Raw genomic sequence first — 17,978 nt, 5'->3', positions numbered from 1 at the left:
CGCCTTCAGCAACACATCTATCACATTCAGAGTCAGGAGCACGACGAGCGACTTACCTGACCAGGGTGAGGAGCTCGTGTGGCGCTTTCGAAGGTGCCACCGCGTAGTTGGGTCCGAGGCTTAGGCTGCGCTTGCCGTTGTTGGGAACAAAAGCGTAGCCGAGAACATGCACATCGTCCCTGGTCACTGGAGACTTCCTTGGTGTGATGGCCCGCAGGTAGCTGAGCGACTGGCGCCACATGAACTCGACGTTCCAGTCTACGGGGCTTCAGAGTTCACGGCATTTCTTTTTTCTAGCTGCTATGCGTTCGTTGCCGAGAAGTTGTAGGTGCAGGGCTTGACGGCAGAGGCGAGCCTGACGAAGCCACTCAGAGCGTAGAATCTTGGAAACCCTTTAACCATGGCCAACAGAAGGAGTGAACCCACCAAACAACGCCTTGGCTTTAGGAAGAAGTATCTTGACACGGATACAGTACGCCAAAGAGCGTGCGCTACAAACTGATTAGACTTTGTTAGCACTCGTGTGGTTTTATGATGCGTGAAAACTTTTTTGATTGTGCATATTTATAAGAATTGTGTACGTTTTGCGAAGATCAGGTGCAGAGGCCTTTGTCAGGCGTATCAAACGCCTTTTGCCTGTGTTCCTTTTTCTTGTATTGCAAGAAATAAAATAAGGATACTACTACTACTACTAACGAGAAGAGAAGGGCTTGTAGACGGGGAGAGACAGTAGCGCACAGGTCACGCTACGTCCAATGTCCAGTGGGAGTCGTCTACTCGATCCCACTGACGCGTGGGAAGGCTTATGTCGGCCAAACCGGCAGGTACGTAAACGACCGCCTGCGAGAGCAAGGAAATAATGTGCATAATGTGATACAAGCGCACCTTGGCATCCACTGACGGGACTGCGGTTGCACTCCCCTCTTCGATCAATGCGCGATAAAGGCAAGGCGCAAGGATCAGTTAACCCGCGAGATTGTCGAAGCAGAAATAATTCACTCACTATGTGAAAACTACGTAAGCGCCCTATCAGTTACATTATCACAGTCATAACGCGATTGTTTGGCCGGGCGTTAAGGCAACAGTGGATCCGTTCCACGTGTTTTGATTACAGTTACTTTGATTAGGATGGTATGTTTGCTTTTTATCTTTCTTTTCCGCACATATATGTTTTTGCCACTTTGCGAAATAAAGTCACTTGGAAGTCAGTGCTCTTTTTGTCTACTCTGTCCTTTTTTCCTATGTTCGCGCGCTGCAAAAACCTACCAGTATGATTACCCACCAACTAACCCAAGCCTCAAAACTTATAGGCTAGATGTGCAGTGTGGTACATTATGCAACGCGCACGTGGCAAGAGGTTTTCTTTGTAAAAAAACATGGCTGATTCCTCCGTCATAGGAATCGGTATAACACGAAAATGAAATGTTTCTTCACAGAAGTAGTGCTTATTGTGTGGTAATATATGAGAGCTTGTGCGATGTCTATTGGTTTTTGGCAGTTATGAAACAGTTTGACGTGGATGCATCCATGTTGACGCCGAGTGGCACATCATATGGGTGCAGCCCGCAGCCCAACCTCCCCTTGAACGCATTCACGTTCACGTACAATATGTTCGCGTCCGTTCAATTTGCTCCTTCAGCAAGATCGTTGGTGTGAACAATATGGCGTTCAGTGTCGGAATTGTGTACTGCATTGACAAAATAGCGCCTCAAGAAGGTTGTCAACGAAATTGTGACCGCCCTCGCTTATTGTACCGGTAAATAACTGGTGGAGTAGGATGATAAACCGTAACAAGATATGAGCGAAGCCAGCAGCCATATGCAAGGGGTGTTCAAATGAAAAGGTGCGAAACGTCGTAACAACATGACCACTTATATAGATGCCTATGCCGCTATGGGAGAATGTAGCGAGTCATCTAGGGATGCGAAGGAAGGCTGCCGTGGATCGGAGCATCCGCTGGTGCCCGCATGCGCAGTAGACAGCAGAGGCTCTTATAAAGAGCGCCGTCGAATTGAAACCGCAGTGTGCATGATGACAGGATGGCGTTCACATTGCAAAATTCGACAATTGCGGAGTAGCGGTGAGTTAAACGATTGCCGACAGCGGATGGTGTTAAACCGGTTACCATTCATCGCCTGGGATTTCCAAGTGATTGATTGGTATCCTGAGAAAACACCTGAAAGAGAAGCGCTTCAACTTGGACGACTAAGAGTAAGAGGCCGGCTTTCCTACTTCTTTTTGCCTCCTAGCGTTTCTTTTCAAGTTTAGCGCTGTAGTATCGTGTTCTTCTTTCGCTCAAAGACGATATATTTGAAATCAAAGATATATGAAATGAAGACATTTGGCACCGATCTATTCCTTGAAGAAGAAGTGATCCGAAACGGCACGGCATAAAACGAGCTCAGAAGAAGAAGAAGAGCTGGAGCACTTTTCAAGGCATTCAATAGATGCCAAGAACAAGAAAACGCTACCGACAACCCAGAATAGTGCGCCTTTTGCCAGAAAGGACCACTCGCTCTTCAAGTCTAGTCGTCGTCATTACGCGCATGCGACGAGGACGGCACCGACAGGAGCACAAGGATGATGAGAATTTTATCGCAAAATACTGCTATACCGTACATTCGAATCGACTTAAACTTGTTTTATAAGTAATTCAAGCCCAAATTAAATATTCCAGTCTATAAGAGCTAAATACAAAGTTTACTCCTCAATACCGACGATAGTGGGCTATATAAATTTTAGCCGTAGGATAGATTTGATTTATTTACGGGACAGGAACACACTGGCAAAAATTGTTGGAGCAAGCGCGACCGTACTGGCAGTAGCGAAACAGTGCATTTTTCTCAGTATCAGTTAAATTGCATTTGGCTCTTTTACAAAAATAAACGCCACATGTATATTCGTAAAACAAGTCGCCGTAACATCCAACCTCTCGGTTGGAAAGAATGCCCTTTCTGCTTAGGGTAAATATTCTTATCGTGCGAAAGGACAGACCGATGACTTAATTGGTAATACACAATACACGCAGTAGCGCAAAAAAAAATCACACGGCGACGAAGCAGCAAGATGGGACACAGCACTAACCACCGAGTATTTATTGCGCGTGATCATATATATATATATATATATATATATAATAAGGGAAAGAAGAAAGAAAAGGGGAGAGGGTAACACATAATGCAATTCAAAGTGACGTTATTCGTGGATGACTGTATTATATATAGATAAATTAAACATGACCAAGATCACTACTCGCTCAACGAATCACTTAATACTTTTACCGACGGTGGTCACACTGGCAGATGACCACCAATGTAAAAAAAATCTGGAAAAGGGAACCTTCAGTTTTTGCTACACTTGAACGGCACATCATTGACGAGACTACACAAGCGTAAATATCGAGGTTTAACAAGAGCGTCAGACTTAAGGCCGAGCGAGCATACTCACATTAATTCATCCGCCATGCAGACAGACAGACAGACAAGGAACTTTATTAAGATCCTGAGGAGCCAGGCAGTGCAGTCCTAAAGAGGACCCGTGGCCATGCAAAAATTATATTTTTCTTCGCAGATCACTTCAGCTGGCACTCTTCCCAACAAAACTCCTAGCTTCCAAAACATTCGTCAGGCCCATCCTCGAATACCGAAATACCGTATGGCCATAAAGGAAATAGAAGCAGTACAAACGACGGTCATACGATTCATCCACAACAAATTCTAACGTGACCACTCGCCCTATAACCTACTAGATATTTGTGGACTTTTTACGCTAGAAGAACCAGTGAAACAGGCACTAGGGGTGTGCGAATATTCGAGTTTCGAATTCGGATCGAATAGTACCTAATCGAATAATTCAATTTGACTTGGAATAGCTAGCATTCGAAGTTCCGAATAATTCGACGGGACGAATATTTAAAACGCGACAAAGGCCAATGGTGCAACGTGGTTAGGGTGGGGTGGAAAAACAAACGCTAACATCGTTAGAGTAGGCCTTTCGTTGAAACTTTCACTGACATCCTGGTTCAAAAGCAAGCGCATGCTGATCTTAAAGGAGGTTATGTCATTTCCGCACGTAGAAAAACATGAGAAAACTGTCAAGCCTTTCACAACTTCGTTCTCGAAACGAAGGCACCGACTTCTTGCGTATTTCGGTCGCGTATGCCGCAAGCGCCGTAAAACGTCCTGACTTTGGCCTGCGAAACTCTCGGTGAATGGCTTTTCATGTAAACATTTCTTCACGCTGGGCAGGCGCCACTGCCGCACCGAACCACTCATTCAGAAACTTCCATCGTTTCGGCACGCAGTTGAAACGCTGCTGTGAACGGGCGCCCGAAGATTTATGGGTCCGGAACACCCATGGCGATGAAGCACATTACCATTGTCAGATGAGCCGTATTGCGCGACCATGGAGAAAGAACTAGCTACCGTACCCTGTTAGTCGTTAGGAGATTTTGAGTGGCGCTGCTAACTGGAATGGCGGCTCTTCTATCAACATGCTTGCGCGCCCATAAAAACTGAAACAAAAGCCACTCTTGAACAAGTGCGTAATAAAACTGTCCGCACGCCGTAGCTTCCCTGATTTTTCCTTTGTCTTGCCGTAACTGGTGGTTCACATTTCGTGTAAATATACTATTCGATATTCGATTCTATATTCGATATTTTTGGCCACTATTCGTCACTATTAGATTCAAATTCGATTCGAGGTGAAATTTCACTTTTCGCACACCCCTAACGGGCACGTTTAAAGTTTCTTTTCAACTCCTGCATAATATTTTTCAAATAGACATTTGAAATTACATTTTTTACTCACAAACACGAGCTACCAGACACAAACACACAAACATATTATTAGAGCACAAGGGCAGCAGTGTTTTGCTTATATTCCTTTTTTTCCTGGTTGCCATCTGTGGATGCAATATGTGCGCCTCTCATCACGAACACTGAGTCAGACAGACAAAAATTGAAGAATACTCATGGCTCATGGCATGTTCAATTTGCCAGTAACATCATTCATGCAACACGCATGTGCTTGTACTTTGCGTATGTAGTCGGGTATACAGCTTATAATGCTTATCTGCCATTTATTTCTACTCGTATTTTGTTCATATATTATGCAGTGTAAATTGCACATGTATAATGTGCAAAGTTGATGTTACTTTTTCTTTTCTGCGTTGGTGATTGGTTATTATGATGAGCATTCATAGTATATGTACCTAGTGCCCACCTGTTATGGTCTCAGTAGAGGCTGGCAGTATTGTAAATAAATAAATAATATATGTGTTCCCGTGCAATAACACTTAGTTGTTAGCTCTGTGTCCCGTCTTGCTCTTTCGTCAATCATGTGATTATTTGCGCTACTGTGCGAATTATAATATACAATACGGCCTTAAAGACTAAGTTCAAGCACAGACATTTCATTCAAATAGCGGACATAGTCGCCATTTAGAACCACGAAAAAACGTCCATCAGCCGTTGTAAAGTTCTGGGGTATTTACTCATCTTGGAATCAGTTAGAGGAACGCAGCTTTCTCGTGACCTTTGACATCAATGGCAATCTTATAATTGCTTGAATGGACGGGCATCATGCGACCCTATGAATACAGTTCAAGGTTTCGGTAAATTCTGGGTAAGGGCTGCATGTGCTCGCGCTTCATGTTGTCTAACCACCGTTCGCAAGCGCTCCAAGGTTCCATTCTTTTTTCTCGGAAGTGGTGCGGGAGACACATACGCGCTGCCAATCTTACATGGCGGGTTTGTGCAGCTAGGGCCATTTTAATTTTGGGACAGCGAAGGCTACAGTTTATAACAGACATGTCAGCGTCGGCTTCGACAATTTCCAATGTAGTCACAACATCAAATTCAACACGTGCTGAGCATGTGCCTTCAGCTCGACGAAGGGACTAGATCATATAGAGGAGTATTCGGTTTGGCGGTAGGTTAAGGAGCTGCGTCACCTAGTTTTCATGCAGCAAATAGCGATGATTTATTAGTAACCTAGAGGGGCGATGTGTCAGGGAAAGAGAAATATTAAGGCAGACAGTTTGTGGAAGTGGTTGCTGACCGCTTGCTGATAGCTAATGGCAGTGCCACGTCGTCAAAGTGTCTAGATGAGACGAGTGTGGCGTAGATAAATAATCGTCATAGCGGCATCGCTTTGAGCCACCTTGAGCCTCGGAGTAACTGCTACTTCTCCCAGCCTTGCCCAACAGCAAATCGGTATAATCAGAGTAAATATATAATCTCGTCGAGCTACCGCTCATCAAAAAGTGTCATGATGATTCTCAGCAAATATTGCTCTATAATCGGTGACAGCCTAAGAATAAAAAGTAAACTATATTGATGTCCACTGTATTATGCGCGTCTAACTACGCCAGCTCTTTACCACGATGTAACGGTTAACGCGAACCTATAAAAACTGCAACATGGCGCCGTTCGCGACGAGGGGCGAGGTACCTTTGCACCAAGACCCAGAGCCGTCAATTCGGTTTTCTTCCACAAGAAGCTCTTCGCTATTGCTTTCCGCACGTACTCAGTATCATCCTCGCCTGTCGCCATTTTATGCAGTAGAAGTTTGTGATTGTGCCGTGTTTGAAGTACACTGAAGCGGCTGCAGCTCGCAGTGTCCTACAACGTGTTATCGCGTTCAATCGTTTCAGCAGCGTCAAATTGCAGCACGGTGTGCGTTCCCGCCATCGCTCTAGTACACCAAGCATATCGCCTGAGGGTCTCGTTCATTCGTGTGCAGTGAAGTGAAGGTGAACTCGGTATGTGCACGTCTGTGTATGATTGGCTCCCGCAAAAGCCATCGCATTAGCACTGCCACATGTGTGTTCTTGTGTGTATTACTTGAAGCCGTGACTGTCTTCATGTTATCTGTATAGTAGAGAGACACGGAAAACAACGTGTGGCAGCCACACCCGCCCCTGCTACGGTGACTTCAGGCCTTATTCATTGTTTTCAGCACTTCCGCGTTTGACTGTGTGGCTACCGCTTCGTCCGCGACCGAGGGAGTTACGCCATGCATGGATGTATCTGGAAACAGGAGCGTGAAATACGACGCGGACACTCATCTGTCGTCAGGCGCAGCCCTAGAGCAGGTCCGCTGTAAATAAAACTTTTTCCTCTACTCCTTCGTTATGTCTAAGAGCTTTGCTATCGTAGTGAAATGTTCCAAGTGCTCTTCACTCTGCAACTGCCGAAGATCTGTGACTGGGTCGGGTAAACAAATCCTGCCGAGGATCACCTATATTGTCACAGATCCTCGGCGGGTGCTTAGCGGAAGCACTGTTCAAAGCATGTAAAGAGAGGCCTCTAGGACCAGCCGGAGCGTGTAGCCAGGATCACTGGAGTCCTTGAATAGGGACCCACCTACTCGCTCTTTCCCATTATAACTCGTCCCTTAACAATTTTTAAACGTTTTTCCACCACCAAGCATGTAAATGAGAGGCGAAGATGTAAAGCACACATGATTATAATTTTCACGCGCGAAAGAAAATCTACGGAAGGCTAAGAGCACTTAACGAACATACGCAAATATGTCAAAACTATACGAAATACTCTGAGCAAACCCCAAACAAGGCTAACAATAAGTTATTCGGTTCTCGCTTCACACCCAATCTAATTGTTCTTAATCCTTAACGGTAAGTTCACACTGGCCACCTTGGGTTTGCAGTCGCTACATCAGACGAGGGTGCGGGTAGGCAAGGTCCGCGTTTGCAGACGGCGCCATTGCTCTTGTTCCCTGGTAGTAAGGGCAGATGGGTGGTATATTTGCCTTTCAGCATGAGAATTCGCACTGAGCTGAGCAAAGGCCCACGCACGCTTCTTCGAGGAATCCTCCATGAGATCAACCTGTTGCCTTGTTTCACAACCCTCGGGCTACAAAATCTGCGGCCTCATTGCCAGGGTTTCCCGAAGGCGCAGGCACCCAGATGAGCTCAGCGCTGAGGGAGGATAGTGTGTCTGAGCCAGCATGTGGAATGTGGTAGGGTGAACTCTGCCCCTAGCATAATTTAGCAATGCAGTGTTTGATTTACTTAGGATGTAGGTGGCATTGGAACTGCCGAGCGCTAGCGCCATAGCCATCTCTTCCGCTTCTTCTCGTTTGGTTCCATGAGGTAATTCTTTTATTAATGGAGGAGTGTTCGGTGTGTAGGCCACCGCTGCGGCTCCATGCAGAACGCAGGCAGCACAGACCCAGATAGCTTCCCGCTCCCCGCCGTAAGCTTTATGGAGAGTTGCTGCCCTGGCTTTCCGTCGCCTGCGGTTTCGGTCGGGGTGCATGTTACGGGGGAGCGGTCGAATACAAAATGCTTGCGAAATTCCTTGGGTAATAATTTAACACAATCATTATTGTTTTGGATGCGAATTTGAAGTGTTGAATGTTTATGTCTTCCGGTAGGGGTGCTGGCTACTCGGAGATATTGTGCCTACAGATGTGCCTCCATTAGTTCTTGTATAGTGTTATGCACTACTACCTCTGCCTGGTGTTTCTGGTGTTTTTGGGGCGGCGGAGCGCTGCCTTGGTGGCTTGTCTGAATAATGAGTTTATTGTTTCGACATCGGTCACATCGAGGTTGAGGTATGGTGTAGAATGCAATACTCTGCTCATGGTATACGCGTGTACCACTCGCAAAGTGGCTGGTTCTCGCAGACCGTGAACTTTACCTGTCAATCTGCGATATTAGCTGCGTGATAGCTGCCAGCATGCTCTTAAGCGTTTGATGGTTTCGGCATGTTTCTCATCTTGTTGCAGGTAGAGCTCCAAGATGCGACTGGTAGGGATCTGAGAGATCTCCCTGCCCTATACGCAGAGTGTGATGTAAGTGTGGGTTCTGTCACCTTTTCGTGGAATCAAGAAAAGTTGTGTATTTTCTGGTAAACAGCTGGGGCGTTCGTTGGTGACCCCGCCATGTATTACCATTGCAGGTGTTAGTAGTGTTTCTTCGATTTGGCCGGCCGATCCATATGTAGGCCACAAAGTGATATCTGCGTACTGGGTATGGTTAAGATGGGGGATTTTCTGCAGCTTCCGCACAAGCGGAATAAACACTGCATTAAAAGGGAAAGCGGACAGCACAGTTCCTGGCGGGGTGCCTACGTTAGCTAGTGTGTAGCGGCGTGTACAAAGATTATCTACACACATGGTGGCCGTTCGCTTTTGTAGCAAAGCCCTTCTATAAATATAAGTTCGCTGGCCAATCCTTAGGTCGATCAGGGCATTTAGAACGGTTTCATGTTTGACGTTACCACCGTATACGTGCTGCCACGGCGAGCTGCCCCAGCCACACTCGCCTGTGTTTCACTGATTTATGTGTCACTTGTCGAGGCATATTATTTGGTACACCGTGTTCACTTACCACGGTGCTATAACTTCGACTGGGCTTTACCTATATTTCGCCAAGCAAACCAAGGGAGTGGGGCTCGGTAGATCTGCAAGACAGTACTCTAGAGACTCAAAAGAAAAATGATAAACTTCCATTTTGTCGTTCAATATAGTGATAGTTATGGCACAGGTAATTTTTAATTTTATTATTTCCCATATTTGCATAAATGAATACTTGAGTGATTGTTGTGTTGTAATCCCCTTGGATATGGTATGCAATAGCGGGAGAACATAGCCTCGAGGTAACGTCGACAATGTCTAGAGGCACCTGAAAAATAGACATGACACATGAAAATAGACCAAAAGATAAAGAATTGTTGCAGTTAAATGAAAGGTGCTACCTACTGTTTAGGTTTCGCCGCAGATCATGTAGAATGAGATCAAGAATGTAACACTGCAAAACAAGAGCCAGTGCACTTGACTCCTAAATCCATTAAAATTACCGGGTTCCGCAGCGCTACAGAAAATGGTTTCTTGGCCGTTTCTGGGGTGCGGTTTTCGTGATGACCGGTTATTTCTAATCGTTGTGCGCACAATGAGATCGTACATACATTCGCCTGCAAATAGGTCGTTTCATGCGCGTGTTTTTGCGCGGCCGTACAGGAATGACGTCCTACTAAACCTGCAGGTAACGGCCGACGTAACACTAAACGAAATACGCATAAACCAAATTCTCATGGAGCAAGAGTATGTCTAACTCCTTTTTTTGACTTATGTGAACCTGCTGTATTAAGGACGCCTTAGAAGAGTGCGGATAAATGTACGGAGAGAAAAAAATAAGTACGAAGATTACGATGCTCCCTTATGCGAAATTTGAGCGCAGCTGTACGCCTGCTTTGTTTCGTGGGTTTCTTGGAGGCTGCGCTTATAAGCGTCGACTTCCGCGGCCCACACTGCAAATACTACGGCGCCATTTCGTAGTCTTGTGCGGCACTCTCCATTCCTCCTAACCCTTTCAAAATTGCTCTTCAGCACACTCGGCGTTCGCGTTCATCTTACGCTATGTTCGTTCTCCAGTTAGTACGGATGAGGCACGCTCAGTTGCAGGAACGGGCCTTTCAAAGCGCGCTCTGACTTCAGAATCGGATATTCAGTGCGCTGTCAGCCATAACAAATTTAATGCGAAATATCAGCGCATACAAGACACACACACATGTATACTCTCTTTCCCTCTCTCTCTGTCACACACACACAAAGAGGGCGAGCACGGGTTTGTTGAGCTATGTGCCATTTCTGATTATTTGGAAATATATGTTCTTTCTTGCAGAGCGAATGATCGCACGCTAACAATCGTATTGTTTATCAAAATGATATGGCATGTATTACCAATTTTGTTGCGATAGCAATTATAAGGACAGTCTCGGCTGGTTTTTGCCGTCGCCGTCGCCGCCGTCATGCACGGTATATGTATAAGTATGTGTACATATATAAAAGTCCCAAAGAAAAATAATTCCGAAGCGCGGAATCGAACCAGCGACCTCTCGCTCCGCAGCGCGTGGCGCTAACCACTACGCCACAAAACGCCGATCCTTCAGGCAGCTAACGGCGAGCTTTATACACACACCCTTTACCGCTGGCAGTACTCCGAGACTGCAGGCGCTTATAAGCGTTTCTTCATTACCAGAGAGATGGTGCCAGGAGCGCAACGGGCGCATTTAAAAGTCGTCGGCCAGCTCGCTCGCTTCTGATACTTGCGCAGAAAGAACCTTGCCCTTCCGCTGTCTGCTCGCGTGGTTATCTCGTGGTGAGGGGAGGAGGGATGTTTCGAGTTTCACAATGATGTCCGAACTGATGTTACGGAGCGTACGAAAGTCACTCGAGCTCAAGGGTCACCGCTAAACGAACAAAAAGAAGAAGAGCGCGAACTATCAAGTGTCACAGCTTGACACTTGAAGCACGCTAGTTTCCTTCGCTGCTTCGGCCGCCTTTGCAACAGGAGCGCTGGTCAAACTGACAGTATCCATTGCGACCCTCACTTCGTATCGCATTAAAGTTTCTTGCTATCGCATTCATTGCTTCGCTATTGCGGCGAAACTGTGACTTTTAGTTTCGATTAGCGTTCTTTAGGAACATCGTTCATAGCAAAAATTAAGGATATCCCACATACTCCAGCAATCTATGTTATTTGAAGTAGCCTGCGCCGAACTCATTAGGGCCTCTTTACGACGTAGCGTCGCCACCTCAGCGTTTTTACGGCGCTTCCCGGTGTATCATGCCCTGCATGGCTAGTGATGTCAGACACATGGGCAGGAGACGCAGCTCGAAACGCTCACTATGCGATGATTTAGAGAAAAGGATAATATTCCAATGTTGAAAGAAACTCAATGTAGTGTGGTTGCATGAACATTACTACATCTAATATATGCGATTGATGTCGCTATATAAATTCCGCATTCCCCATGCATAATAAGCGATATAACCATTAATGTTATGTGTTAAATATATAGTAAACCACTCAAGGCTGTAGGGATCTGGGCCGGCCGCCGCCAAGAACCTGTCAGGAGCGACATGGAGACGCCGAGCAACACGTATTTACCAATGCAAGGCTCGGCCGGAACAACGTGCGCGTGTCCATCGTTGTTCCCTTCTTTTGGCCGGCTCTGTCGCTGCCAGCCATCCCAGAAGGTATAGCTTGGGATGTTTGGCATGCAATGACATGCAAGTCATGCCAATTGATACGCCTCGTGTTCCACGTTTTTATAACACATGAATAATAAAATTATGGCAGCTTGGCACTAGCAGGGCCAGGCCTGAAGGAAGAGCGGAGCTGGGCGGACTTCCTTGTATGCCTTTTTTTCCTTCTTCTTCTCTTTCTATCTCTTTGTCTCTGTTTTTTTAATGTGTTTCTTTACATGTTGCTTTCTATTTCTTTCCATTGTTTTTCTCTATCTATTTCTTTCTCCTCACTATTTCGATCTTTATTTTTCTTGTCTTTCGGTCTGTCTTTTTCTTTCTCTTTCTACTTTCTATTTATTTATCTCTTCCTTTCCTTTTCTTTCTTGCTGTCTGTTCTTTCTATCTCTTTTCATTGTCTCTTTCTCTTTATTTCTTTTTCTATCTTTCACTGTCTTCTTATCTTTTTATATCGTCATTCCCTTTATTTCTCTTTATTTTTCTTTCTCTCTCTATTTATTGCATTCTACTCTCTGTTTCTTATTCTCCTTTTTTCTCTCTTGTTCTTTCTTTTTTTCACTTTTTCACTGTCTCTGCACCTCTCTTTCACGTGTTTCATGCACTTCATTTCGCCGAGCAGAGTTTTTGATTAACGTTCGCACCTGCTGTACTCAGCAGAGGGGCTTGCCCAATTCCTGTGGCGCGTACACACCTGTGCTTTACTGCGGACACCAAAAGTATTACAGCCGGCTTAAACAGCTCCGCTGTTCAGAGAATGACTTCGTCCACGCGTAATTTATTTGATGTCATGTATGCATGTTATAATTATTATGGTATTGCACTATATGAAACAAGCGCAATGACATCATATCATTTTTGACATTGAGTTAAACAGTTTCACGCGTGGTATGAAATTTATGCCATGACTTCTCATTCATGTCGTCCTGAAATATATATATATATATATATATATATATATATATATATATTATATATATATATATATATATATATATATATATATATATATAAAACAATAAAATGCTAACAAAGGACCCGGAAGTAAAAGTTGAAAAAAATCAAGCACGTAGGAAAAATTGTTCAGTAAAGGACTGACGTTTCGGCCGCGGGACCGGCCTTCGTCGGACGAAGGCCGGTCCCGCGGCCGAAACGTCAGTCCTTTACTGAACAATTTTTCCTACGTGCTTGATTTTTTCAACTATATATATATATATATATATATATATATAATATATATATATATATAATATATATATATATATATATATAGGAAGTGTGCTGCAGCATAAATGGTTCTGCTGGCGGTATATGGTCCGGACGTCCTGCGTCTTCCGGAGTGGTGGAAGTGCTGAGCAGCAAGCAGAACTTTTTGGCATTGCTCGCAACATGGTTAGATCCTCCAGTGCCATGGACGCAGGATGACCAGACCAGACAACGCCAGAACAAAGGCGTAGGGGAGAAATTCTTTTTCGCGGGGGCACCTTCGCAATATGTAGTGGAGGCCGGGCAGGCAGATGTCGTCAAGCGTCATTTACTGCTCTGTATGCTATGACAAAAAAATTTCGTGGGGGGGGGAGGCCCGGTGAGCCCCCCCCCCCCCCTCCCCCCCGCTACGCCACTGCGCCAGCAGACCCGTTTATTCCGCAGTGTCTACCTTGGCTCAAACTACGAAGGAGAAGAGGGATGACAATACCTATATGCACATGAGTACGATCAAGAGCATTACATATGCTTACTATATATATATATATAATATATATATATATATATATATTATATATATATATATATATATATATATATATATATATTATATATATATATATATTATATATTACGATACGAATACTACTGACTTGAAACACTTTCATAAGAAAGATCGGCAGCCGTCATTCCGTCCTCCTTGTTCTTCGTCTTTCACCTCCTCCAGCGCCACACCAGCAGCTGTGGCTGCGCTCCTCTGCCGCATTCAACATGTAACCCTTTCCACCAGGGCACGAGAATTGGGGTCTGGAAAGAGGCAAAGTATGTGCTGACTGCATCCGTGTATTGCCGCAGGGCCCGCCTTCAAGGTTGCGCTGGCACATACCAAATGTAGACAGGCTGGTCGGTGTCGCATACATGACCAAACTGGCAAAACATCGCCTTGTGGTATCGATGCAGGATGAACGCAGGAGACCTGGGACTTCATCGTTACTGATGTATTCTCTTGAAGCTAGACAGTTTGGCAGCCTGCACTGTCTTTTTGCGGACTGATTAGTTGGGAATCAAGAACCACCATGGCAATGATGATGATCACAGCACGATGTTCGAGAGTTCCACTTTTGCTCACGGGGCTTCACATTGCCTTAGTGCTGCCTTGATGTATGCAGCGAGTCGGATTGTTGAGAGGAGGCTTTGGTCGGAACATCTGTTGGCGTTCATAGGGGTCGTTGTCATCGCTGCAGCGTTCTCGTCGGATGCAGATTCGTCGGGAGATTTTGGCGCGCTTACGAGCTTCTTCTCGCAGTACACAATACCAGTGCCGGTGCTGGCTTGTTTACCATACAATGCAACGTGTATTTCTTCCATACCAGGGCTGCTTTCTGTTGAAGATGAGGAGAGGTCTTGCTTTATCTGTTATTTCTTTCATCTTCATCTTAGTCTTTCCTTTCGTTAACATGTAGACGGCTCCACCGTTGAGGCACGATCACATCAGTAGAACGGCAGTCGGCGGATGCCACACGCACAGGATCGGTTGCGTCCTGCACTTCCTTGCTCTCCTGGACCTCAGCAATCTGCTGTATATCGGCGCCTTTTTTTTTTTGCTCTGCAGGCTCTCCTGTTGTTCTTCAGAAATTAATTGCTCCTGAGGTTCCGCCATCTGAAAAATATCAGCTACAGCGTGAGTCACTTATTTCTCTGAGGTGCAGTTGCGAAGCACCTCTTTGAACCTATTTAGCTACCGACGGTCTAGTTCCTTCAGTGCTTCCTTCATCACGCTCACTGGTTCGTCCTTCAGTCCATCCGTTCTTCGCATCCCACTACCGCCAAGAAATGTAACCGTGAAATCGCGCGACGTCAACACAACATAAAGGAAAACAATGTTTCAAACACATACACGGCACCATCGCCTGACCTTCACTACACCCCTTGGCCGTCCGGAGAGCTCACGCCATCGGGAAAGCCTTTGGCCTACCGGTGCCTACGTGGGCGGAGCCACCGAGTTAGTCTAGCGCTTTGCCCTCGGGCCGTAGTTTCTCTGGACCATAATAAAGGTCTTGCCATGCCATGCTTCGTATTCCTCCAATCCGGCCGTCCGTACCATGTGGCCCTCTTGCTATTCATCCAGCTGGCTCCAAGGACACGTACCATCTTTACGACGGGGGGGGCAAGGGAGGAAATGGGTCACATTTGGTAGTGGAGTAGGTGGGAAGATAAGATTGCATACCTCCTCGAAAAGTTGAGTCCCCATGAACAAATGACATCATTAATGGCGTGCGAGTAGACTGCAATTGGAAAAGGCGCACTCTTACAGGGCAGTCGAGCGTAGCGGTCTTTCCTTGTGGTGGCGCGCTACCGTGCTGCGTGTAACAGGCGACGTCGAGTTTACGAGCAGATCGTTCCATTATTGGTGACAATGTCCGTTTCTCCGAGTTTGCGCTTCTGCGCACGGCGACCATTCTTACGATCATCGTCGTCGTCCAACCGAGCATATATGCGCTTCCCGTCGGCCCTCAGTGCAATGTTCGGCCGAGTTGTGCATGAGTACACTGTTCATGATGCTGGAAAAGTGGACGGTCTTATTTGCCAAGAAGTTTTTGAGCTTGGAACTTTCACCGACATAGAACTCCTTCAGCTGCGTATTTTCCGCATGCTCCTCCTCTGGTTTGTTCGTACACACGCCCCCACGGCCACGGTCCTGCAGAAAGTCACTGCAGTACGCCTGTGATAACGGCTTCTGAACGAATAGTTCGTAGGGCAGTGGTGTATGTTGCGACAGAAGCTGTGCCTTGACAGGCTTACATTTACCGCAGACATCCTGATGACATATTGTTAACTCACTGAGATTTTCGTCTACCGGCTCGGACCTGGGCGTGTTAGCCTCGTTGGTAACTGTCTTCACAGCAGCGGCTAGTAGTTCATCTCGGTAGGTGCAATCAGCAACTCGGCAAGTGCAAACAGCAAGGGGACGTTTCCTCGGGTAGTTTCTGCCGACACGATGAAGAGCTGCTGAGCAGACGCCAAAAGATTATTTTGGGCTGTCATTTCTCTGGTACCCTCCCAGCTTTTGATGGCGTTGATGTCGTCTCAGTAGGCGCGCTGACAGCGCAGCTCTCAAAAAATGGCGTAGGCGCCACCTCACAGGCTCTCTTCCTGTTGTACGTACTATAACACAGGCTTTGCTCTTTTTCTCCCCTCGTTCACACAAATCACTGTTTTCATTAACAATTTTCTGTTCTTGAACACTGGCCTGTTCTTAAACCCTTGGCATTTGACTTACGTTCTCGGCAGTACACTTTCCCAAAACACCCCCAAGGAACTTCATGACGTAGCTACAGCAGGGCACCTCTGGTGTGCGAAGATATATGCCAGAGTGTCCGACCGGTATTTGTTGAAGTACATGTATAATAATGTGAAACCTTACGCCGCGGCATGCCGAACTTGCCAGTTTTGCAGTGTCCACCACCTCTACCAGAGCTCCAGCGCAGTCTACTGCACAACCTACTGGTCCAGTTGAAATGATATTGTCACGTGGTCGTGACGTCGACGAAGACAGCAGCAGGCCTTTGCAGGGTGAAACTGTTTATTTGGCCGAACTTGTGGCCGGAAAATAAGAACTAGCACTACAGCAATACACGCTGTACAATGATAGCGGCGAACAGGGCGTCGTCCGTCGATCAACTGACAAGCGATCAAGCGTGTCGGCCTTTTATACGGGCGCTATCGAACTTTCCAGCAATATCGCTGGTGGCGGCGTTATCTCTAGACAAAACTGGAACATTCGCGTGCGGGGCGCAATCTTAACAAACCGATCTACCACAATCGCGACGCTTCTAGAACACTACTTCGCGGACAGCGTCGAGCGTTGATAACCGTCCCTGCCGGTCAACCCGAATACATCAAAACAAGACAAGAAGTGGGCGTGGCATTGCCCCCCTCTGAAAAAGCATCGTCCCGATGCTTATGAAAGAACATAGAAGAGAAAAAAAAACAAAACAAAACAAGTGCATACACAAATAAATTGCAATAACGAAGGAAAAAAATAGAGTCCCCAGGCTCGCTAACGCGCAAAAAACGGCTTAAGGCGCACGACATGGACGACTTCGGGTCGCGCACGGCGCCGCTGAGAGTTCGTAATGCCGTCAGGGGCAACCTCATAGTCGAGTGCGCCGAGGCGTCGAAGTACCCTGTACGGTCCGAAGTATCGTCGAAGAAGCTTCTCACTAAGTCCTCGTCGGCGTATTGGCGTCCATACCCATACACGGTCACCGGGTTGGTATTCCATGTGGCGTCGTCGAAGGTTGTAGCGGCGGCTGTCAGTCGTCTGCTGGTTCTTTATCCGTAGGCGGGCGAGCTGTCGTGCTTCTTCGGCGCGCTGTAGGTAGGTGGTCACGTCGATGTTTTTCTCGTCGGTCACGTTTGGTAGCATGGCGTCGAGCGTCGTTGCCGGGCTCCGTCCGTAGACCAACTTGTATGGCGTCATCTGCGTCGTTTCCTGTACGGCCGTGTTGTACGCGAAGGTCACGTACGGAAGGATGGCGTCCCACGTCTTGTGTTCGACGTCGACGTACATGGCCAGCATGTCGGCGATGGTCTTATTAGACGCTCGGTGAGGCCGTTGGTCTGTGGGTGGTACGCGGTGGTGCGGCGATGGCTTGTGTGGCTGTATTCCAAGATCGCCTGAGTTAGGTCAGCCGTGAACGCCGTACCTCTGTCGGTGATGAGAACCTCTGGGGCGCCGTGTCGAAGGACGATGC

This window comes from Rhipicephalus sanguineus, chromosome 9 (genome assembly GCF_013339695.2).
Source record: "Rhipicephalus sanguineus isolate Rsan-2018 chromosome 9, BIME_Rsan_1.4, whole genome shotgun sequence".
NCBI classification, from domain to species: domain Eukaryota; kingdom Metazoa; phylum Arthropoda; class Arachnida; order Ixodida; family Ixodidae; genus Rhipicephalus; species Rhipicephalus sanguineus.
Note: the sequence above shows the minus strand (reverse complement) of the source record.